This window comes from Bombina bombina, chromosome 6, assembly GCF_027579735.1.
Source record: "Bombina bombina isolate aBomBom1 chromosome 6, aBomBom1.pri, whole genome shotgun sequence".
Taxonomy (NCBI): Eukaryota; Metazoa; Chordata; class Amphibia; order Anura; family Bombinatoridae; genus Bombina; species Bombina bombina.
Genome location: NC_069504.1, coordinates 493,251,719 through 493,275,161, shown reverse-complemented (window position 1 = coordinate 493,275,161; position 23,443 = coordinate 493,251,719).

Sequence of the window (23,443 nt, the reverse complement as noted above, 5' to 3'; positions counted from 1 at the left end):
ATGCAGGACATATGCAGGACACAGCAATGATGGTACAACTCTATTTTATTACAGAGCATAGCAATACACATCCAGACAGGTTGATTGTACTAAACTAACTGCGACACAGACACCGGACCTAAGCCCCGCCCACATGCTAGTGACATCACATCCTGCTATCATCACACTGTCTATTGCTATCTATTGTTTTGCCATGCTGTGCCAGGCCACAAGAGTTGAACCCCCTACCACCTCACCCCCTTTAATTCCTCAGCGGATTTGGGCTCCGGGGGGGGGAAAGGGATCTCCCAGACCTTTTGTTTCATTTATTTGGTGATGAGTACTTTGTCAGAGAAGTGCTGGTCTCTGACCGGAAAAACCCTCCTAGGCTGGCCGGGCTCCTGGAACTCCTGGTTGGCCAATGTGACAACGGACACCCGCCTAACCCCTCTCAGGCTGGCCGGGCTCCTGGAACTCCCAGTCGGCCACAGAACAGCAGGACACCCGCTAACTTTACCCCGGTCGCTCCAGCTGCCCTTTGCCCCAGAGCTAAACTCTTTTGGGGATTGGTAGCCCCTAGGGAGGACAAGAGGTAGGGGAATTACTAGAGGGGAGCTCCTACCCCCATAACTTCAACGGACTGTATCTCCGGTCCCCAGTAACGAATCATGCCGCTTTTTGAACTGTGGCATCTGGGGACCAAGAGCTTTAATCACCCTGAAACTGCCACCCCTGTGTACTGGGACTCTGTGGGACTGTGCCTGCTTTGGAGGTGCAGCCTATCTGGAGGGGCGGGAATGGAGGGAAAATTGTGGGATTGTCCAGTGTCTTATCAAGATGAGCTTTGTGCATATAAGAAGTGTGTGTTTTCCAATAAAATGAGTTCTTATTTCACCTGAATGCTAGTATGTCTAGTTATTTGGGTGGGCTCCTGCTAAATCACTTCTTCTCTGCTACATAGCGGCCCCTTGTCTGGGAGAAGAAGGATCCTCTAGCAGAGCTACCTAGTCAGGGTAGCCATAGTCTGCCACAGGGTGGTACCCTGAATACTGGTGCTGTCGGGCATTAGGGGTGGCTACAGGCTGTGGTCACTTGGCAGCTACATAGCTGCAGTCGGCAAGGAGGAAGGAGGACCCGTTTGGCGGAGCTACCCAGCCAGGGTAGTCGGGGTATCCGTCACAGGAGTAAATTAGAAAGTTGCTTAAAATTGAATGCTCTATCTGAATCATTAAAGAAAAAATTTGGGTTTAGTATCCCTTTAAGTAAAGCAGGCTGGATATTGTTATATTTTCAATGGGGAAAACCTTGTACTATTATTTATAAATATGTACTTTACAAAGGAATATATATATATATATATATATATATATATTGTTTGGCTGGAGCAGATGATATTGTATGTGTATTGTAATGCAAAACAGACAAATATTATTGTACTAGACACAATTAATAAATATGGTGGCTGAGTAAAAGGCCAAAAATAACACAAATTAATATACAAATGATAAAATAGCTATATACTTTATAGCTTCCCAACAGAATATAGGGAAAGATAAAGTCCTTGATATAGGAACACCAAATCTTTAACTTGTTGAGGCAGCGAGGCAGCACTCTAACTTCACCAGGGATGGTGAGAAGACTCTACAGCAAAACGACAAAAAGGAAAGAGGCGCCGTACGAACAGGAGACACAGGGTACTCATGTGATATAAGCTGTGGCTATTTGTTTCTTTTTCCCCTGTATTCTGTTTGGATTTGATGACCTCAATAAAAACATAAACAATGGAAAAAAAGAAGTGAAGAAAAACTGACAGAAAGAAATTAAGAAAATGAAAATAGATGGAAGCAGGAGATTAGTGACGGGAGGCCACGTGTTATGTTTGGTGCATATCTACAGATTTATGGCTAGATTACAAATGTGGCTAGATTATGAACAGCGCGCTAACTGTAGCACGCAAGCAATAACGTGTTTTGCTCGAGCGCAATCGCAATTTACGCTCATCGGGTTAACTCAACTTCAGACCTCGCTCAAAAGGAAAAGGCAGAAGAAAAGTTGCATTAAACACAACATAGATACATGTAAAAGTACAGTTACACTCGTATAAACACTGTCTGATAAAAATTAGTTCAAAAAAATATTACAAAAGTTATAAGGGCTCCAAGATGGTATATGGTGTTTATGAAAAAGGGCTGCAAAGGGCTTTAACACACATATATATATCATATATATATATATATATATATATATATATATATATATATATATATACAGGTGTGTGTATGTATATATATATATATATATATATACAGGGAGTGCAGAATTATTAGGCAAGTTGTATTTTTGAGGATTAATTTTATTATTGAACAACAACCATGTTCTCAATTAACCCAAAAAACTCATTAATATCAAAGCTGAATATTTTTGGAAGTAGTTTTTAGTTTGTTTTTAGTTTTAGATATTTTAGGGGGATATCTGTGTGTGCAGGTGACTATTACTGTGCATAATTATTAGGCAACTTAACAAAAAACAAATATATACCCATTTCAATTATTTATTTTTACCAGTGAAACCAATATAACATCTTAACATTCACAAATATACATTTCTGACATTCAAAAACAAAACAAAAACAAATCAGTGACCAATATAGCCACCTTTCTTTGCAAGGACACTCAAAAGCCTGCCATCCATGGATTCTGTCAGTGTTTTGATCTGTTCACCATCAACATTGCGTGACGCAGCAACCACAGCCTTCCAGACACTGTTCAGAGAGGTGTACTGTTTTCCCTCCTTGTAAATCTCACATTTCATGATGGACCACAGGTTCTCAATGGGGTTCAGATCAGGTGAACAAGGAGGCCATGTCATTAGATTTTCTTCTTTTATACCCTTTCTTGCCAGCCACGCTGTGGAGTACTTGGACGCGTGTGATGGATCATTGTCCTGCATGAAAATCATGTTTTTCTTGAAGGATGCAGACTTCTTCCTGTACCACTGCTTGAAGAAGGTGTCTTCCAGAAACTGGCAGTAGGACTGGGAGTTGAGCTTGACTCCATCCTCAACCCGAAAAGGCCCCACAAGCTCATCTTTGATGATACCAGCCCAAACCAGTACTCCACCTCCACCTTGCTGGTGTCTGAGTCGGACTGGAGCTCTCTGCCCTTTACCAATCCAGCCACGGGCCCATCCATCTGGCCCATCAAGACTCTCATTTCATCAGTCCATAAAACCTTAGAAAAATCAGTCTTGAGATATTTCTTGGCCCAGTCTTGACGTCTCAGCTTGTGTGTCTTGTTCAGTGGTGGTCGTCTTTCAGCCTTTCTTACCTTGGCCATGTCTCTGAGTATTGCACACCTTGTGCTTTTGGGCACTCCAGTGATGTTGCAGCTCTGAAATATGGCCAAACTGGTGGCAAGTGGCATCTTGGCAGCTGCACGCTTGACTTTTCTCAGTTCATGGGCAGTTATTTTGCGCCTTGGTTTTTCCACATGCTTCTTGCGACCCTGTTGACTATTTTGAATGAAACGCTTGATTGTTCGATGATCACGCTTCAGAAGCTTTGCAATTTTAAGAGTGCTGCATCCCTCTGCAAGATATCTCACTATTTTTGACTTTTCTGAGCCTGTCAAGTCCTTCTTTTGACCCATTTTGCCAAAGGAAAGGAAGTTGCCTAATAATTATGCACACCTGATATAGGTTGTTGATGTCATTAGACCACACCCCTTCTCATTACAGAGATGCACATCACCTAATATGCTTAATTGGTAGTAGGCTTTCGAGCCTATACAGCTTGGAGTAAGACAACATGCATAAAGAGGATGATGTGGTCAAAATACTCATTTGCCTAATAATTCTGCACTCCCTGTATATATATATATATATATATATATATATACAGGGAGTGCAGAATTATTAGGCAAGTTGTATTTTTGAGGATTAATTTTATTATTGAACAACAACCATGTTCTCAATGAACCCAAAAAACTCATTAATATCAAAGCTGAATAGTTTTGGAAGTAGTTTTTAGTTTGTTTTTAGTTTTAGCTATTTTAAGGGGATATCTGTGTGTGCAGGTGACTATTACTGTGCATAATTATTAGGCAACTTAACAAAAAACAAATATATACCCATTTCAATTATTTATTTTTACCAGTGAAACCAATATAACATCTCAACATTCACAAATATACATTTCTGACATTCAAAAACAAAACAAAAACAAATCAGTGACCAATATAGCCACCTTTCTTTGCAAGGACACTCAAAGGCCTGCCATCCATGGATTCTGTCAGTGTTTTGATCTGTTCACCATCAACATTGCGTGCAGCAGCAACCACAGCCTCCCAGACACTGTTCAGAGAGGTGTACTGTTTTCCCTCCTTGTAAATCTCACATTTGATGATGGACCACAGGTTCTCAATGGGGTTCAGATCAGGTGAACAAGGAGGCCATGTCATTAGATTTTCTTCTTTTATACCCTTTCTTGCCAGCCACGCTGTGGAGTACTTGGACGCGTGTGATGGACCATTGTCCTGCATGAAAATCATGTTTTTCTTGAAGGATGCAGACTTCTTCCTGTACCACTGCTTGAAGAAGGTGTCTTCCAGAAACTGGCAGTAGGACTGGGAGTTGAGCTTGACTCCATCCTCAACCCGAAAAGGCCCCACAAGCTCATCTTTGATGATACCAGCCCAAACCAGTACTCCACCTCCACCTTGCTGGCGTCTGAGTCGGACTGGAGCTCTCTGCCCTTTACCAATCCAGCCACGGGCCCATCCATCTGGCCCATCAAGACTCACTCTCATTTCATCAGTCCATAAAACCTTAGAAAAATCAGTCTTGAGATATTTCTTGGCCCAGTCTTGACGTTTCAGCTTGTGTGTCTTGTTCAGTGGTGGTCGTCTTTCAGCCTTTCTTACCTTGGCCATGTCTCTGAGTATTGCACACCTTGTGCTTTTGGGCACTCCAGTGATGTTGCAGCTCTGAAATATGGCCAAACTGGTCGCAAGTGGCATCTTGGCAGCTGCACGTTTGACTTTTCTCAGTTCATGGGCAGTTATTTTGCGCCTTGGTTTTTCCACACGCTTCTTGCGACCCTGTTGACTATTTTGAATGAAACGCTTGATTGTTCGATGATCACGCTTCAGAAGCTTTGCAATTTTAAGAGTGCTGCATCCCTCTGCAAGATATCTCACTATTTTTGACTTTTCTGAGCCTGTCAAGTCCTTCTTTTGACCCATTTTGCCAAAGGAAAGGAAGTTGCCTAATAATTATGCACACCTGATATAGGGTGTTGATGTCATTAGACCACACCCCTTCTCATTACAGAGATGCACATCACCTAATATGCTTAATTGGTAGTAGGCTTTCGAGCCTATACAGCTTGGAGTAAGACAACATGCATAAAGAGGATGATGTGGTCAAAATACTCATTTGCCTAATAATTCTGCACTCCCTGTATATATATACATACAGGGAGTGCAGAATTATTAGGCAAGTTGTATTTTTGAGGATTAATTTTATTATTGAACAACAACCATGTTCTCAATGAACCCAAAAAACTCATTAATATCAAAGCTGAATAGTTTTGGAAGTAGTTTTTAGTTTGTTATTAGTTATAGCTATTTTAGGGGGATATCTGTGTGTGCAGGTGACTATTACTGTGTATAATTATTAGGCAACTTAACAAAAAAACAAATATATACCCATTTCAATTATTTATTTTTACCAGTGAAACCAATATAACATCTCAACATTCACAAATATACATTTCTGACATTCAAAAACAAAACAAAAACAAATCAGTGACCAATATAGCTACCTTTCTTTGCAAGGACACTCAAAAGCCTGCCATCCATGGATTCTGTCAGTGTTTTGATCTGTTCACCATCAACATTGCGTGCAGCAGCAACCACAGCCTCACAGACACTGTTCAGAGTGGTGTACTGTTTTCCCTCCTTGTAAATCTCACATTTGATGATGGACCACAGGTTCTTCTTGTGGTCAAAATACTTATTTGCCTAATAATTCTGCATTCCCTGTAGATACATACTTAGACATGTCTAAATATGTGTATGTATATATACATATATATATGTATAGATGTGTACATATGTATGTACTGTAGGTATTTATGTGTGTTACTGTACATATTTCACATTCCAACGTTATTCACTTACAGGATAATGTACTTTATATTATAAATATATTTCTATATATATCTATACTTGTATATATTCATATATATATATATAGGTATAGATATCTATTTTACATGAACATGATTAGATACTGTATATGTTTAATAATAAAAGTATGTTATTTGCTATGTGAAGAACATAATGTAAAATATCCATAACACGTACTGGGGTTTGCTAATTAGGACTAAAGAGGTGTCGGGTTAGCGCACATGAAGAATTGCTAACTTCAATGCGCGTTATTGAAATATTACATATAAAATATTAATAAATATTATTAAAAATTGTTAAACTGTGGGGGTGGGTCCGAACACCGACCAAGATGGCTGCTTTTAACATAGGCTGAATTCTGGAGCTGAGGGATCTGTTGTCTATCGCTTCACAAGCATATAACTCAAGCCCTAAATTGCAATTGATTTGTAGTTTAATGTCTAAAGAACTGACTCATATGTTTTTTTATTTTGAATTCCAGCCAAGCAGACCGGAATAAGTGAGGTATGCAGCAGATTCCTAGTAATAGACCTGACTCCTCACTTACCCTCCCTAAATCCTGATATCTCAGGAGTAACAGCCTTACGAGCTGTCTTGCTATATTAAAACGCAGCGTATGAAATTACATGGAAATAGCTTCTTCCTATTATTGTTCTAAAGAGAGCAGCAAAACTGAATCCAGCTATGGAAGAGATATACCAAGCGCTACAGACTTTGCTGGATCTGTTTGAATTTCAAATGTGCAACACTATAAAGGAGGCAATGAAACCCTTAACCCAGGGAAAATCTACCAGTGAGTTGTTTTGTCAAGACCCTAAAGGAGACCACAAACTTGGAGCGGTTGCGAGTTGGAAGGGTTTGGAGAGGAATGGCACCATGGCGGTTCGGATCTCGGGTATGTGTAGCCCATTACTCATGCACCAATTTTCACCTACCACGGCAGCTCATATCCCAGCCCTCGCAGAGAACCTGATGGAGACGCAGAGAGCAGACAGTACGGAGTGGCAAATGTGGAGGCCACAGAATTTTACAACGCTCATACTGACCGACTCCATGCCCAAATTTGTTTGTGACCACGTATGGTCCTATGTGTGGAGGGATGCGGTCAATCACGTAGGACCATTTAAAAAGCCTGTTAAGTTTGCGGGGATCTGCAGCCAATTTTGGATGGCTCATGAGGTGACAGGCCAGAGGAGGTCGGGGGTCCGATAGAGACTTTCACGGATGGTATTTATCCCTAATCATCAGGGAGTTTGAGCTATGGTTCCGGTTGGTGTCTCTTATAGTTGGTGACACTGCTGGGGATCCTAGGTGGAAGTGGAGATTGTCTACCAGAGTTCAGTCTAGAGTTGGAATAGGATGAATAATTTTTACTGTATATGGATATTATTATGATTTCTGTGATATGTGCATATCTACATATTAGTTAGATTGTCCCTATTTTCATATGACTAGGTCATTATATAACACCCCTATTGCGGTCCAAAATCTAGTTATGATTGTATGGTTTTATGATCAATGGGTATTAGTGTAACACGGGAGCTGGCAGATGCATTTGGTGTGTTTCCTTTTCCCCCCTCTTTCAGATTTGCATGCTACCATAGTCAGTGCATTTTATAATGCTGGCCACCTATTATGTACATACAGAGTCATCCCACTTGTCTATATTGTTCCTACTAAAATGTGGGAACACTAACTGACTTTCACTAATCATAGCAATGTTTCACTATCTTGCTTGGCTTATAATTATGGATAGTTAATGTTTGCAAATATTTTCAAACTGCCCATGCGGGTAGGGAAGAGTGAATCGCTGCACTAATTCAAACTCAGAGCCAATTTTATACCATGGCGCTATGTTATGATGAGGTTTAATAATGGGGGTTTGTTTTCACTTGTGGTTATATTATTCTAGATGCATGTAACCTCTTATTTGCACTAAGACCCAAGAGCACCCACCACATATGCTAAACTCCCTTCCTTTAGCCTAAGAGCCTGTTATGTGATGGCTTTGTACATTTTTATATACCCATAGATCTACATTAGGTGAGTCTAATGTATAGTTATTAACTTTGCTCATTTTCCCTTTTCTCTCCTTGGTGTTACAATAGACCTCAGAGAGCATACCTCACCGTGAAGCCACATAATAATAAGTTTGCTGTTTTATTCATTTTTCTGGAAGTTACTATCCTCCCTATTTAATTTTACCCAATTATACTAGTTGAATGTTTATGATGTCCTCATTGAAATGTTTCATGTTATGTCATTGACATACTCTTATGATTTTATGCTCCTCTAGGTAAACCTTTTTAGTGTTTAGTTCATTTTTAGTAACTGTTTTGGGGCTTTTCCTCGACTATATCACCTGGTGACCTCCTCCTTTTATTTTGCCCCTTTGCAATCTGGCTCTTTTAGGGGATAATTATTCCTGTGCCTATATAGGAGGCGATTCCCTCATATATACCGTATAAGTTACTAGTATATGTTACTCTCACGATTGCTGTGTTTCTTTAGCATATTAAAGGTCCAAAAGTGGCCTTATATTTATATAACCCTCCCACTACTCTTTATAATGCATTTGTTAGAGGTCCAAGAGTGACCTTGTTTATGTTATGGAGGTAGAAAACTGAGGATTTAAATTTGTTATTTTCTATTTTATCATACAGGCAGTATCTGTACAGTGGGATGTATTATTGTATTTCACTTTCTTTTGCATTTTTTATCTAGGTTCTTATGCTCTTAATGTGAAATGTGTAATTGTGGATATTGTAACCTGAGTTCGTGCCTGTAAACCTTTTCTTTTTCCTCAATAAAAAAATAAGTTTGGAAAAAAAAATTTTTTTGTTAAACTGTAAAAAATATAGATATATTTTATTGATTATTTATAATAATTTACAGTATGTTTAATAATTTCTAATAATTGTGCCCCAAGCAAATTTAAACAACATTCACACTTTGTATTTAAAGTTTTCGTGCTCTTTGCTGTCAGTGCTTTTGCTTTATGATCACTTGGGTTTATCAGCAACCTACAATCTCGCTGATTGTTATAGGTTGCTGCCACTTGTAGGGAAAACTCACATTCTTTGTTTTACTAGCGCTGTATATTAGACTGTGGCACACGGTTTAGAATTACTGTGTAGTAGCAGGAAACACAGCAACAAAAATATCTATTGTTCTTGTCTGAGTAGCTCTGCACACAGCTATCTGCTGATGGTTTTCCAGTCTTTTGTCTGCTGTCATCAGAAATAACCTGTGTGGCGCTCAATATATAACACTTTAGTAAGTAAAATACATTCTCCATAAAGTTTATTGGTACAGTTTTAAATTTATGCTCCAAGCAAAGAAACTTACTTCAGATTTATATACATGGCGCTATCACTCCTGCTAAGTGACACAAAACCAGAAGTTAAGAAACTGGTATCAATTCATGAAGCACATCCATTATATTGTCAATTTTTTTAATAGTGAAGTATTTACTAAATTCAGCATGATTTACAACAGTGCAACTCTTGGCAGGGCCCTCTATCCCTTTGTCTCCCATAATTTTTACCTTGCATATTAGACCAATGTTTTAGCGCAATGGAATCTGTTGGCGCTTTACAAATAACTGATAATAATAAAATAAAACTCTTGTAGAGTGACTTTAAAAAGATGGTATAACAAGATTAAAATAATACACTTCTTATTAACTAAATAGTTTATTTTAAAATCTGAATAAATGTTCAATTAATTGTTATTCTTTTAAATTGGAGTTTATTAAACCAAGTGGCAGTGGCCAGAAAAAGTTTGGTAGCCACTGCTTTAGGGCGTTAATGGAAGAGCCAACATCAGCTTGGTATAATCTAAACCTTAGAGATCCAACGTACAGTGGGGAAAAAAAGTATTTAGTGAGCCACCAATTGTGCAAGCTCTCCCACTTAAGAAGATGAGAGAGGCCTGTAATTTTCATCATAGGTATACCTCAACTATGAGAGACAAAATGTGGAAACAAATCCAGACAATCACATTGTCTGATTTGGAAATAATTTATTTGCAAATTATGGTGGAAAATAAGTATTTGGTCACCTACAAACATCAAGATTTCTGACTCTCACATAACTGTATCTTCTTCTTTAAGAGGCTCCTCTGTCCTCCACTCATTACCTGTATTAATGGCACCTGTTTGAGGTTGTGGACAGGTGTCTTTTATACTGATAACAAGTTCAAACAGTCACACTCCCAACTCCACTATGGTGAAGACCAAAGAGCTGTCGAAGGACACCAGAAACAGAATTGTAGACCTGCACCAGGCTGGGAAGACTGAATCTGCAATAGGCAAGCAGCTTGGTGTGAAGAAATCAACTGTGGGAGCAATAATTAGAAAATGGAAGACATACAAGACCACTGATAATCTCCCTCGATCTGGGGTTCCACGCAAGATCTCACCCCGTGGGGTCAAAATGATCACAAGAACGGTGAGCAAACATCCCAGAACAACATGGGGGGACCTAGTGAACGACCTGCAGAGAGCTGGACAAACGTAACAAAGGCTACCATCAGTAACACACTACGCTGCCAGGGACTCAGATCCTGCAGTGCCAGACATGTCCCTCTACTTAAGCCAGTATATGTCTGGGCCCATCTGAAGTATGCTAGAGAGCATTTGGATGATCCAGAAGTGGATTGGGAGAATGTCATGTGGTCAGATGCAACCAAAGTAGAACTGTTTGGTAGAAACATAACTTGTCGTGTTTGGTGGAGAGAGAACACCATACCTACTGTGAAGCATAGGGGTGGTAACATCATGCTTTGGGGCTGTTTCTCTGCAAAGGGAACAGGATGACTGATCTGTGTACATGAAAAAATGAATGGGGCCATGTATCGTGGGATTTTGAGTGCAAACCTCCTTCCATCAGCAAGGGCATTGAAGATGAAATGTGGCTGGGTCTTTCAGCATGACAATGATCCCAAACACACCGCCCGGGCAATGAAGGAGTGGCTTCGTAAGAAGCATTTCAAGGTCTTGGAGTGGCCTAGCCAGTCTCCAGATCTCAACCCCATAGAAAACCTTTGGAGGGAGTTGAAAGTCTCTAGAGGAGATCTGCATGCAGGAATGGGCCAACATACCAGCAACAGTGTGTGACAACCTTGTGAAGACTTACAGAAAACGTTTGACCTCTGTCATTGCGGACAAAGGATATATAACAAAGTATTGAGATGAACTTTTGATATTGACCAAATACTTATTTTCCACCATAATTTGCAAATAAATTCTTTCCAAATCAGACAATGTGATTGTCTGGATTTGTTTCCACATTTTGTTGAGGTATACCTATGATGAAAATTACAGGCCTCTCTCATCTTCTTAAGTGGGAGAACTTGCACAATTGGTGGCTGACTAAATACTTTTTTTCCCCACTGTATATGTAAAAAGCATTCAGCAGACAATAGTGTAGCTTATGACACATGCCGTGCTGTGTATACAAGCAATTCTACTTACAAGTTAAGTTTGGATTTTCCTGGCTTTTTAATGTTTGGAAACTTTGTCTATGATATTAACATACTGAATGAGACAGATGCGGAGATAAGTAACATGTTTTCAGGGGCTAATGGGGAGAGGTAAAGTTTTATGGAATAGAGAAGGGGGACAAGTAAATAAAACTGTTTGAGAAATACTGGAAAAACTGTCTATAATGTAGATGATGAATATCCATCACTTATAATAAATTGATTGTTCATAAATATCGCTCACAGGTGACGCTCACAGGTGACACTAAATATTTAGAATCCAAATGGTTTACTGACAGGGTATTTTATTTGCAAGGCAGCTTTCGAGCATTACATGGTGTAGGTCTATCAACCAACCACAGATAGCCTCTACACTAAGCCACCAATCCTTGCCTGTGTCCTGCTCAAGAACTAAAATGCTTGTAGCTTCCAAGCAGGACTTTGCCTATCCACACCTCCCACCCATACAGGATACTGAGGAATTGTCAAGTGTTGGAAGTTCTGCCCATTGTCCCTCCTGCAGATTTTTTCATTATGGTAAAAGTCAATCATTCCACTGGCTGCCCTGACTTCAGCCAACTGCACCATCAAACACTCAACCCCACAAAAGCCCAGTCCCAAAAGGCTCAGGGAAATATTCTGGAGATATGTGATTTACCTCTTTGCATATAGCTATCTAGGGTCAGTAATTCAAAAATAACATGTTCCAAAAAATCATGTAATCTTTTGCATTATAATGTTACATTCAGTTACCTAGATATTACATTTAATAGATACATGATAGATCGATAGATAAGTCGATAGAAAGCGAGATACAAATCCATACATACACAGAGAGATACATATATATATATAATATATATACATATACACATATACTGTATATATATATATATATATATATATATATATATATATATATATATATATATATATATATATATATATATATATATATAGAGAGAGAGAGAGAGAGAGAGAGAGAGGGAGGGGGGGGGGTATAGTTGAAATCTGCAACAACCTTGGTTAGCTTGATGTATCCATTATAATTATAGAGCAAACCTTATATAATAATGTGTGCAAACTGATTTCTGAGCAATTAAGCAACTTTTAAAAAGTGTTTAATAACGGCAACATGGGGAACTACTCGTCCAACACTACAACGCTGCACACTCTTTATCCTTTAAGATAATGCATTCCCATATCAACTGAGGTCTTATGTTGAGCTGATTAATGTTTTTAGATCAAATTCCATGGATTTTCACAACCCCGCCCCTCTCTACAGTGAGTCATTACAGTGGCATTTCTGCTGAATCTCTCCCAGGAAAAAGAAAAAAGACATGCAGGAATAGTTTCAGTATAGCTGACTGTGTATGGATGTTAGAGACTTTTCAGCCAAAATGTAATAAACTGTTTAAGCCTTACACAATGAACAATGGACTCCTTGAAATGGGAGAGGCAGGCAATGGACCTTACACCTTACTCTTAAAACCTCTTCAGGGACAGTGTGACACAAGATGATGCATATAGTTCACAAAAGTTGGGAAATAAATGTTATTCCAGGTAAAGGTAATTTGATGACAAATAAATAAATAAAAAGATGGAAGTCTGAACTTTACTTTTGCTCTAATGTTGTATTTCATGCATTGGTCTATATTGCTTTAGTAAGGCAAATACAACACTTTTTTTAATAATAGTTATAATTTCGTTAATTATTTAATTAGGGAACAATACATTTTTATTAAAACTAGCAGGAAACGCATACCCATTCGCTACTGAAGTATGAATTGTTCACTGTCAAACTTCCACCCAATACACCCTTAAAAAAAACTAACACTAACCCCCTGAAGATCAACTTACCAGGAGACGTCTTCATCCAAGCCGGGCAGAAGTGGTCCTCCAGACGGGCAGAAGTCTTCATCCAAGCCGGGCAGAAGTGGTCCTCCAGACGGCAGAAGTCTTCATCCAGACGGCATCTTCTATCTTCATCCAGACGGCATCTTCTATCTTCATCCATCCGGCGCGGAGCGGGTCCATCTTTAAGACATCCGACGCGGAGAATCCTCTTCGGTCGACGACTACCCAACGAATGAAGGTTCCTTTAAGTGACATCATCCAAGATGGCGTCCCTTAGATTCCGATTGGCTGATAGAAATCAGCCAATCGGAATTAAGGTAGAAAAAATCCTGTTGGGTGATGCAATCAGCCAATAGGATTGAGCTCGCATTCTATTGGCTGTTCCAAGTACAAAGGTAAAATAAATACAAACTTGCCTGTAAAATAAAAATAAACCCTAAGCTTGATACAATGTAACTATTAGTTATATTGTAGCTAGCTTAGGGTTTATTTTAAAGGTAAGTATTTAGTTTTAAATAGGAATAATTTAGTTAATGATAGTAATTTTATTTATATTTATTAAAATTAGATTTAAGTTAGGGGGTGTTAGGGTTCGACTTAGGTTTATGGGTTAATAATTTTAATATAGTGGCAGTGACGTTGGGGACGGCAGATTAGGGGTTAATAACATAATGTAGGTGGCGGCGGTGTAGGGGGGGCAGATTAGGGGTTAATAAATATAATGTAGGTGGCGGCGGTGTCAGGGGCGGCAGATAAGGGGTGTTTAGACTCGGGGTACATGTTAGGGAGTTAGGTGTAAACATAACTTTATTCTCCCCTAGGAATCAATGGGATATCGGGCAGCAGGGAACATGAGCTTTCGCTGCTTTCAGACTCATTGATTCGTATGGCTTTCAGACCATTGATTCGTATGGCATCCGCCACCTCCAGGGCGGCGGATTGAAAACCAGGTACGCTGGGCCAGAATAGTGCCGAGCGTACCTGGTAGAAATTTGTTAACTTACAAAAGTAGTCAGATAGTGCCATACTTGCATTCGGAACATCTGTAATGACGTAAGCATCGATCTGTGTCGGACTAAGACCGGCGGATCGTATGTTACGTCACAAATTTCTACTTTTGACAGTCTGTAGGGTTTGATTAATAAGGGGAATCAGGCTCTCCACAAATACGCTGCAGAATTCCAGTGTATTTGCGGTTAACGGCTTGATAAATATCCCAAAGTTATGTAAACTGTAATGGTTCCTAGAGTACTCTAAACATTACATGACTGGCACTCTGAGCAACAGTGATAAAGCACACACCAGTTTGTCTGCATGAAAACACGTTTTCTTTTACAAGGCCTTAATGCACAGCCACAAACACATGCTGCATACATACACACACTGCATACATACACACTCTGTGCACACACACATGCTGTAGACATACACACGCTGAGCACATACACACATGCTGCAGTCATACACACACGCTGCCCACACACGCATACTTCATACATACACACGCTACGTGCGCACACACACATGCTGCATACATACACACACTGCACACACACACACATGCTGCATACATACACACACATGCTGCATGCATACACACTCAGTGCACACACACATGCTGCAGACATACACACGCTGAGCACATACACACATGCTGCAGACATACACACACGCTGCCCACACACGCATACTTCATATATACAAACGCTACGCACACACACACATGCTTCATACATACACACGCTGCTCACACACACACATGCTGCATACATACACACGCTACATACACACACACATGTTGCATACATACACACTCTGCCCACACACACACATGCTGCATACATACACACGCTGTGCACACACACACATGCTGCAGACATACACACGCTGCGCGCACACATACATGCTGCATACATACACACGCTGCGTACACACACATGCTGCACAACCACACATGCTGCACACCCACACATGCTGCATACATACACACGCTGTGCACACACACATGCTGCATATATACACACACTGTGCACACACACATGCATACATACACACGCTGTGCACACACACATGCTGCATACATACACACGCTGCGCACGCACACATGCTGCATACATACATATACTGTGCACACACACACATGCTGCATACATACACACGCTGTGCACACACACATGCTGCATACATACATACGCTGTGCACACACACATGCTGCATACATACACACGCTGTGCACACACACATGCTGCATACATACACACGCTGTGCACACACACATGCATACACACATGCTGCATACATACACACGCTGCGCACGCACACATGCTGCATACATATATATACTGTGCACACACACACATGCTGCATACATACACATGCTGTGCACACACACACATGATGCATACATACACACGCTGCGCATATACACATGCTGCATACATACACATGCTGTGCACACACACGCATGCTGCATACAGACACACGCTGCACGCACACACATACTGCATACAGACACACGCTGCGCGCACACACATACTGCATACATACACACGCTGTGCACACCCAAATATGCTGCATACATACACACACTAAGCATCATTGTAAACTTTAATGAATGAAAGTGCCCCTGTTTTTTTTTTTATACTGGGCTTTAATTCATTAAAGTTAACACAAAGGTAAGTATTTTAAATAATAAGCGTATTTGTAAACTGAATTAAAGTGCCCCTGTTTTTAAGATTATTATTTGATACCGGGCTTTAATTCATTAAAGTTTACAATCACTTTAAGAATAGTTTCTCAAATCAATATAAATGTGTATAAATATGTATTAAATATAAATCTAGCTTAAATAGTGATGGTATGATCTGAAACAAAAACCGCATTCGCCTTTTTATTTGTAATCAGTTACATGTGTTTTGTGAAGCAGCGTAAAGCTGTAAGCTGTCTGTGCAACATAAGACGCAAGCTTTGTAGAACTGACTTGTGTAATTTAGAGAAAACTATTTATAATATATAAAGCCTACTCCTTATTAAATTGGATTCTGTGTTCCATATGTAATATGAGATGTAGGAAAGTGATCAGACCCTTACAGGACAAGGCACCTTTATTGCTAAGTACCAGTGTGTATTCTGTGGAGATAAGAGAATGTTGTCTCAGACAGGGCGGCCAGTCTGCTCAGGAATTCCAATACTCCTGAAGAGGTTAAAGTATGAAGGGTGGATGTGCTCCTCCCTTCAGCCATGAGGGTTATGATTGGCAGGAAGCTGTGAAGCTGGCAAAGCTGAACAGTACTGCTTGCTTAGAGAACAACATCTGAACACTTGCATATTTGTGTACTGAGTGTGTATGAGCACCATGTGAATACTGCTATTTAAAACATTAGACTCATGTCACTAATAAGCAGAACACTATTAACTGCATAAATGCAAGAGAGGATTGATACAGTTACTGTACATGAAATAAAAGATAGAGACAGAGAATTTGTACTGTGGAAACTAAAATGTCGGCACAAGGAGAGTCTTCCACTGTAGGCTGAGAGAGAGAGAGGGGGTGATGCTAAGGAAGGGAGGGCAAACGATGCCTAGCCAAAAGCATCAGGCCACAGGGAGATCACACAAAGGAAGAGAAATCATTTGCTGGCAGCCTCCTACACCACCACGCCTTGCTTTCTCTTATTGAATATTATGCTGCATAGCTGCACGTTGTTAGCCTTGCTTTCTCTTATTGAATATTATGCTGCATAGCTGCACGTTGTTAGCCTTGCTTTCTCTTATTGAATATTATGCTGCATAGCTGCACGTTGTTAGCCTTGCTTTCTCTTATTGAATATTATGCTGCATAGCTGCACGTTGTTAGCCTTGCTTTCTCTTATTGAATATTATGCTGCATAGCTGCACGTTGTTAGCCTTGCTTTCTCTTATTGAATATTATGCTGCATAGCTGCATGTTGTTAGCCTTGCTTTCTCTTACTGAGTATTATGCTGCATAGCTGCACGTTGTTAGCCTTGCTTTCTCTTATTGAATATTATGTTGCAAAGCTGCATGTTGTTAGCCTTGCTTTCTCTTATTGAATATTATGCTGCATAGCTGCACGTTGTTAGCCTTGCTTTCTCTTATTGAATATTATGCTGCATAGCTGCACGTTGTTAGCCTTGCTTTCTCTTATTGAATATTATGCTGCATAGCTGCATGTTGTTAGCCTTGCTTTCTCTTACTGAGTATTATGCTGCATAGCTGCACGTTGTTAGCCTTGCTTTCTCTTATTGAATATTATGTTGCAAAGCTGCATGTTGTTAGCCTTGCTTTCTCTTATTGAATATTATGCTGCATAGCTGCACGTTGTTAGCCTTGCTTTCTCTTATTGAATATTATGTTGCAAAGCTGCATGTTGTTAGCCTTGCTTTCTCTTATTGAATATTATGCTGCATAGCTGCACGTTGTTAGCCTTGCTTTCTCTTATTGAATATTATGCTGCATAGCTGCACGTTGTTAGCCTTGCTTTCTCTTATTGAATATTATGCTGCATAGCTGCACGTTGTTAGCCTTGCTTTCTCTTATTGAATATTATGCTGCATAGCTGCACGTTGTTAGCCTTGCTTTCTCTTATTGAATATTATGCTGCATAGCTGCACGTTGTTAGCCTTGCTTTCTCTTACTGAGTATTATGCTGCATAGCTGCACATTGTTAGCCTTGCTTTCTCTTACTGAGTATTATGCTGCATAGCTGCACGTTGTTAGCCTTGCTTTCTCTTATTGAATATTATGCTGCATAGCTGCACGTTGTTAGCCTTGCTTTCTCTTATTGAATATTATGCTGCATAGCTGCACGTTGTTAGCCTTGCTTTCTCTTATTGAATATTATGCTGCATAGCTGCACATTGTTAGCCTTGCTTTCTCTTATTGAATATTATGCTGCATAGCTGCACGTTGTTAGCCTTGCTTTCTCTTATTGAATATTATGCTGCATAGCTGCACGCTGTTAGCCTTGCTTTCTCTTACTGAGTATTATGCTGCATAGCTGCACGTTGTTAGCCTTGCTTTCTCTTACTGAACATTATGTTGCATAGCTGCACGTTGTTAGCCTTGCTTTCTCTTACTGAGTATTATGCTGCATAGCTGCACGTTGGTAGCCTTGCTTTCTCTTATTGAATATTATGCTGCATAGCTGCACGTTGTTAGACTTGCTTTCTCTTATTGAATATTATGCTGCATAGCTGCACGTTGTTAGCCTTGCTTTCTCTTACTGAATATTATGCTGCATAGCTGCACGTTGTTAGCCTTCCTTTCTCTTATTGAGTATTAAGCTGCATAGCTGCACGTTGTTAGCCTTGCTTTCTTTTACTGAATATTATGCTGTATAGCTGCACTTTGTAAGCCTTGCTTTCTCTTACTAAATATTATGCTGCATAGCTGCAGGTTGTTAGCCTTGCTTTCTCTTACTGAGTACTATGCTGCATAGCTGCACGTTGTTAGCCTTGCTTTCTCTAACTGAGTATTATGCTGCATAGCTGCACGTTGTAAGCCTTGCTTTCTCTTACAGAATATTATGCTGCATAGCTGCACGTTGTTAGCCTTGCTTTCTCTTACTGAATATTATGCTGCATAGCTGCACGTTGTTAGCCTTGCTTTCTCTTACTGAATATTATGCTGCATAGCTGCACGTTGTTAGCCTTGCTTTCTCTTACTGAATATTATGCTGCATAGCTTCACGTTGTTAGCCTTGCTTTCTCTTACTGAATATTATGCTGCATAGCTGCACATTGTTAGCCTTGCTTTCTCTTACTGAATAGTATGCTGCATAACTGCACGTTGTTAGCCTTGCTTTCTCTTACTGAATATTATGTTGCATGGCTGCACGTTGTTAGCCTTTCTTTCTCTTACTGAATATTATACTGCATAGCTGCACGTTGTTAGCCTTGCTTTCTCTTATTGAATATTATGCTGCATAGCTGCACGCTGTTAGCCTTGCTTTCTCTTACTGAGTATTATGCTGCATAGCTGCACGTTGTTAGCCTTGCTTTCTCTTACTGAACATTATGTTGCATAGCTGCACGTTGTTAGCCTTGCTTTCTCTTACTGAGTATTATGCTGCATAGCTGCACGTTGTTAGCCTTGCTTTCTCTTACTAAACATTATGCTGCATAGCTGCACGTTGTTAGCCTTGCTTTCTCTTGCTGAATATTATGCTGCATAGCTCGGCGTTGTTAGCCTTGCTTTCTCTTACTGAGTATTATGCTGCATAGCTGATCGTTGTTAGTCTTGCTTTCTCTTACTAAATATTATGCTGTATAGCTTCACGTTGTTAGCCTTGCTTTCTCTTACTGAGTATTATGCTGCATAGCTGCACATTGTTAGCCTTGCTTTCTCTTACTGAGTATTATGCTGCATAGCTGCACGTTGTTAGCCTTGCTTTGCAGATACACAGTACCCCTGTTATTATCTATAATTTATAAAATGATACCTTTATACTCAGCGCTCTACAGGGGTATGTTACAATATACATAAAAAAGTGGCAATATGATATTAAAAAAAAGCGACAAAACAAATGAAGATGGCTGTGCTCTGAGCACTCCTTTTTTATTCATCACCATGCACTAAACGCTTAAAGTCTCTCAGTCTAATCATTACCAATTGCATTATTGATCCAGACCTGCCAATCTTGTAGAATATTTTATACTGAGCACTAATTTGCTGTTTAATGACAAATAAGATTGATTTCACCAACATACATTAACAGATATTATATAAGCATTTTGTTTCTTATTAAAGGACCAGTAAATACAGTAGATTTGCATAATCAACAAATGCAAGATAACAAGACAATGCAATAACATTTACTCTGGACTTCAAATGAGTTGTAAAAATTTTTTCTAACAAATTTCAAAGTTTTGTATATTTCCATTCCCCCTGTACCATGTGACAGCCATCAGCCAATTACAAATGCATAAACGTATATGCTGGGAATTCTTGCACATGCTCAGTAGGAGCTGGTGACTCAAAAAGTGTAAATATAAAAGACTTGTACTTTTTTTATGGAAGTAAATTTCAAAGTTGTTAAAAATTACATGCTGTATCTGAATCATGAACGTTTAATTTGACCTGAGTGACCCTTTAATTAAGTGGTAGGCCCAGCTCAGGCCCCCAGCCTGTACAGACATTATCCAGGCATCTGAGTAACAAAATGTAAACTTGTTGTTTATCTTGGCAATTTAGATTACACAGGAGGAGACAACTACGATTTGTTCATTAACCTTCATTTCATAGAGTGAAAACGTGTATCCATAAGGTGATTAGGAGAATAGATCCCATTTAGCCAAACTGGACAGCTCTTTAAATCACTCCCTCCCTCCCCAAAAGTGTTGCCAACACCTAAGCGTTAATTTTATAGTGGGTGTATCAAGTAACACATCTTTGTCATGTTTGTTGGTCAAATATCTGCTTATGGGGTGCATGTTGTGAGTGTGTTAGTACCAAAATATAGCACAACTATAACTGTCTCACTCATGCCAGGTGTTTAAAGGGACAGTCTAAAATATACTTTTTATTGTTTTAAAAGATACATAGTCCCTTTATTACCCATTCTCCAGTTTTCCATAACCAACACAGTTATATTAATTGACGGCTAGATTTAGAGTTTTGTCGGTAACGACCCGCGTAGCTAACGCTGGCTTTTTTTCTCCTGCACCTTTTTAATACCGCTGGTATTTAGAGTTCACAGAATGGCTGCGTTAGGCTCCAAAAAGGGAGCGTATAGCATATTTACCGCCATTGCAACTCTCAATACCAGCTGTGCTTACGGACGCGGCCATCTTAAAAAACGTGCTCGTGCACGATTCCCCCATAGGAAACAATGGGGCAGTTTGAGCTGAAAAAAAACCTAACACCTGCAAAAAAGCAGCGTTCAGCTCTTAACGCAGCCCCATTGTTTCCTATGGGGAAACAGTTTCTAAGTCTGCACCTAACACCCTAACATAAACCTCGAGTCTAAACACCCCTAATCTTACACTTATTAACCCCTAATCTGCCGCCCCTGCTATCGCTGACCCCTGCATATTTCTTTTAATCCCTAATCCGCCGCAACATACATTATACCTATGTACCCCTAATCTGCTGCCCCTAACACCGCCGACACCTATATTATATTTATTAACCCCTAATCTGCCCCCCACAATGTCGCCGCCAGCTACCTACAATAATTAACCCCTAATCTGCCGACTGGACCTCACCGCTACTCTAATAAATGTATTAACCCCTAAAGCTAAGTCTAACCCTAACACTAACACCGCCATAAATTAAATATAATTTAAATCTAACAAAATAAATTAACTCTTATTAAATAACTTATTCCTATTTAAAGCTAAATACTTACCTGTAAAATAAACCCTAATATAGCTACAATATAAATAATAATTATATTGTAGCTATTTTAGGATTAATATTTATTTTACAGGCAACTTTGTATTTATTTTAACCAGGTACAATAGCTATTAAATAGTTATTTACTATTTAATAGCTACCTAGTTAAAATAATTACAAAACTACCTGTAAAATAAATCCTAATCTATGTTACAATTAAACCTAACACTACACTATCAATAAATTAATTAAATAAAATACCTACAATTAAATCTAACACTACACTATCAATAAATTAACTACACAAAATACCTACAAATAAATACAATTAAATAAACTAACTAAAGTGCAAAAAATAAAAAAAGCTAAGTTACAAAAAATAAAAAAATTAATTACAAACATAATAAAAATATTACAACAATTTTAAGCTAATTACACCTACTCTAAGCCCCCTAATAAAATAACAAAGCCCCCCAAAATAAAAAAATGCCCTACCCTATTCTAAAATTAAAATAGAAAAGCTCTTTAACCTTACCAGCCCTTAAAAGGGCCTTTTGCGGGCATGCCCCAAAGAATTCAGCTCTTTTGCCTGTAAAAAAAAACATACAATACCCCCCCACACATTACAACCCACCACCCACATACCCCTAATCTAACCCAAACCCCCCTTAAATAAACCTAACACTAAGCCCCAGAAGATCTTCCTACCTTGTCTTCACCATGCCAGGTATCACCGATCGTTTCAGGCTCCAAAGTCTTCATCCAAGCTCAAGCGGGGGCTGGAGATCCATCATCCGGCTGATGTCTTCTATCAAGCGGCAAGAAGAAGTCCAGAAGAGGCTCCAAAGTCTTCATCCTATCCGGGCAGAAGAGGAGATCCGGACCGGCAACCATCTTCATCCAAGCGGCATCTTCTATCTTCATCCGATGACGAGCGGCTCCATCTTGAAGACCTCCAGCGCGGATCCATCCTCTTCTTCTGACGTCCTAAGTCCGAATGAAGGTTCCTTTAAATGACGTCATCCAAGATGGCGTCCCTCGAATTCTTGATGGAATCAGCCAATCAGATTCAAGTTCAATCCGATTGGCTGATCCAATCAGCCAATCAGATTGAGCTCGCATTCTATTGGCTGATCGGAACAGCCAATAGAATGCAAGCTCAATCTGATTGGCTGATTCAATCAGCCAATCAGATTTTCCCTACCTTAATTCTGATTGGCTGATAGAATCCTATCAGCCAATTGGAATTCGAGGGCAGCCATCTTGGATGACTTAATTTAAAGGAACCTTCATTCGGACGTCGGAAGAAGAGGATGGATCCGCACTGGATTAAGATGGTTGCCGGTCCGGATCTCCTCTTCTGCCCGGATAGGATGAAGACTTTGGAGCCTCTTCTGGACTTCTTCTTGCCGCTTGATAGAAGACTTCAGCCGGATGATGGATCTTCAGCCCCCACTTGGGCTTGGATGAAGACTTCGGAGCCTGGAACGATCGGTGATACCTGGCATGTTGTAATGTTGGGGGGGTATTGTATGTTTTTTTTACAGGCAAAAGAGCTGAATTCTTTGGGGCATGCCCC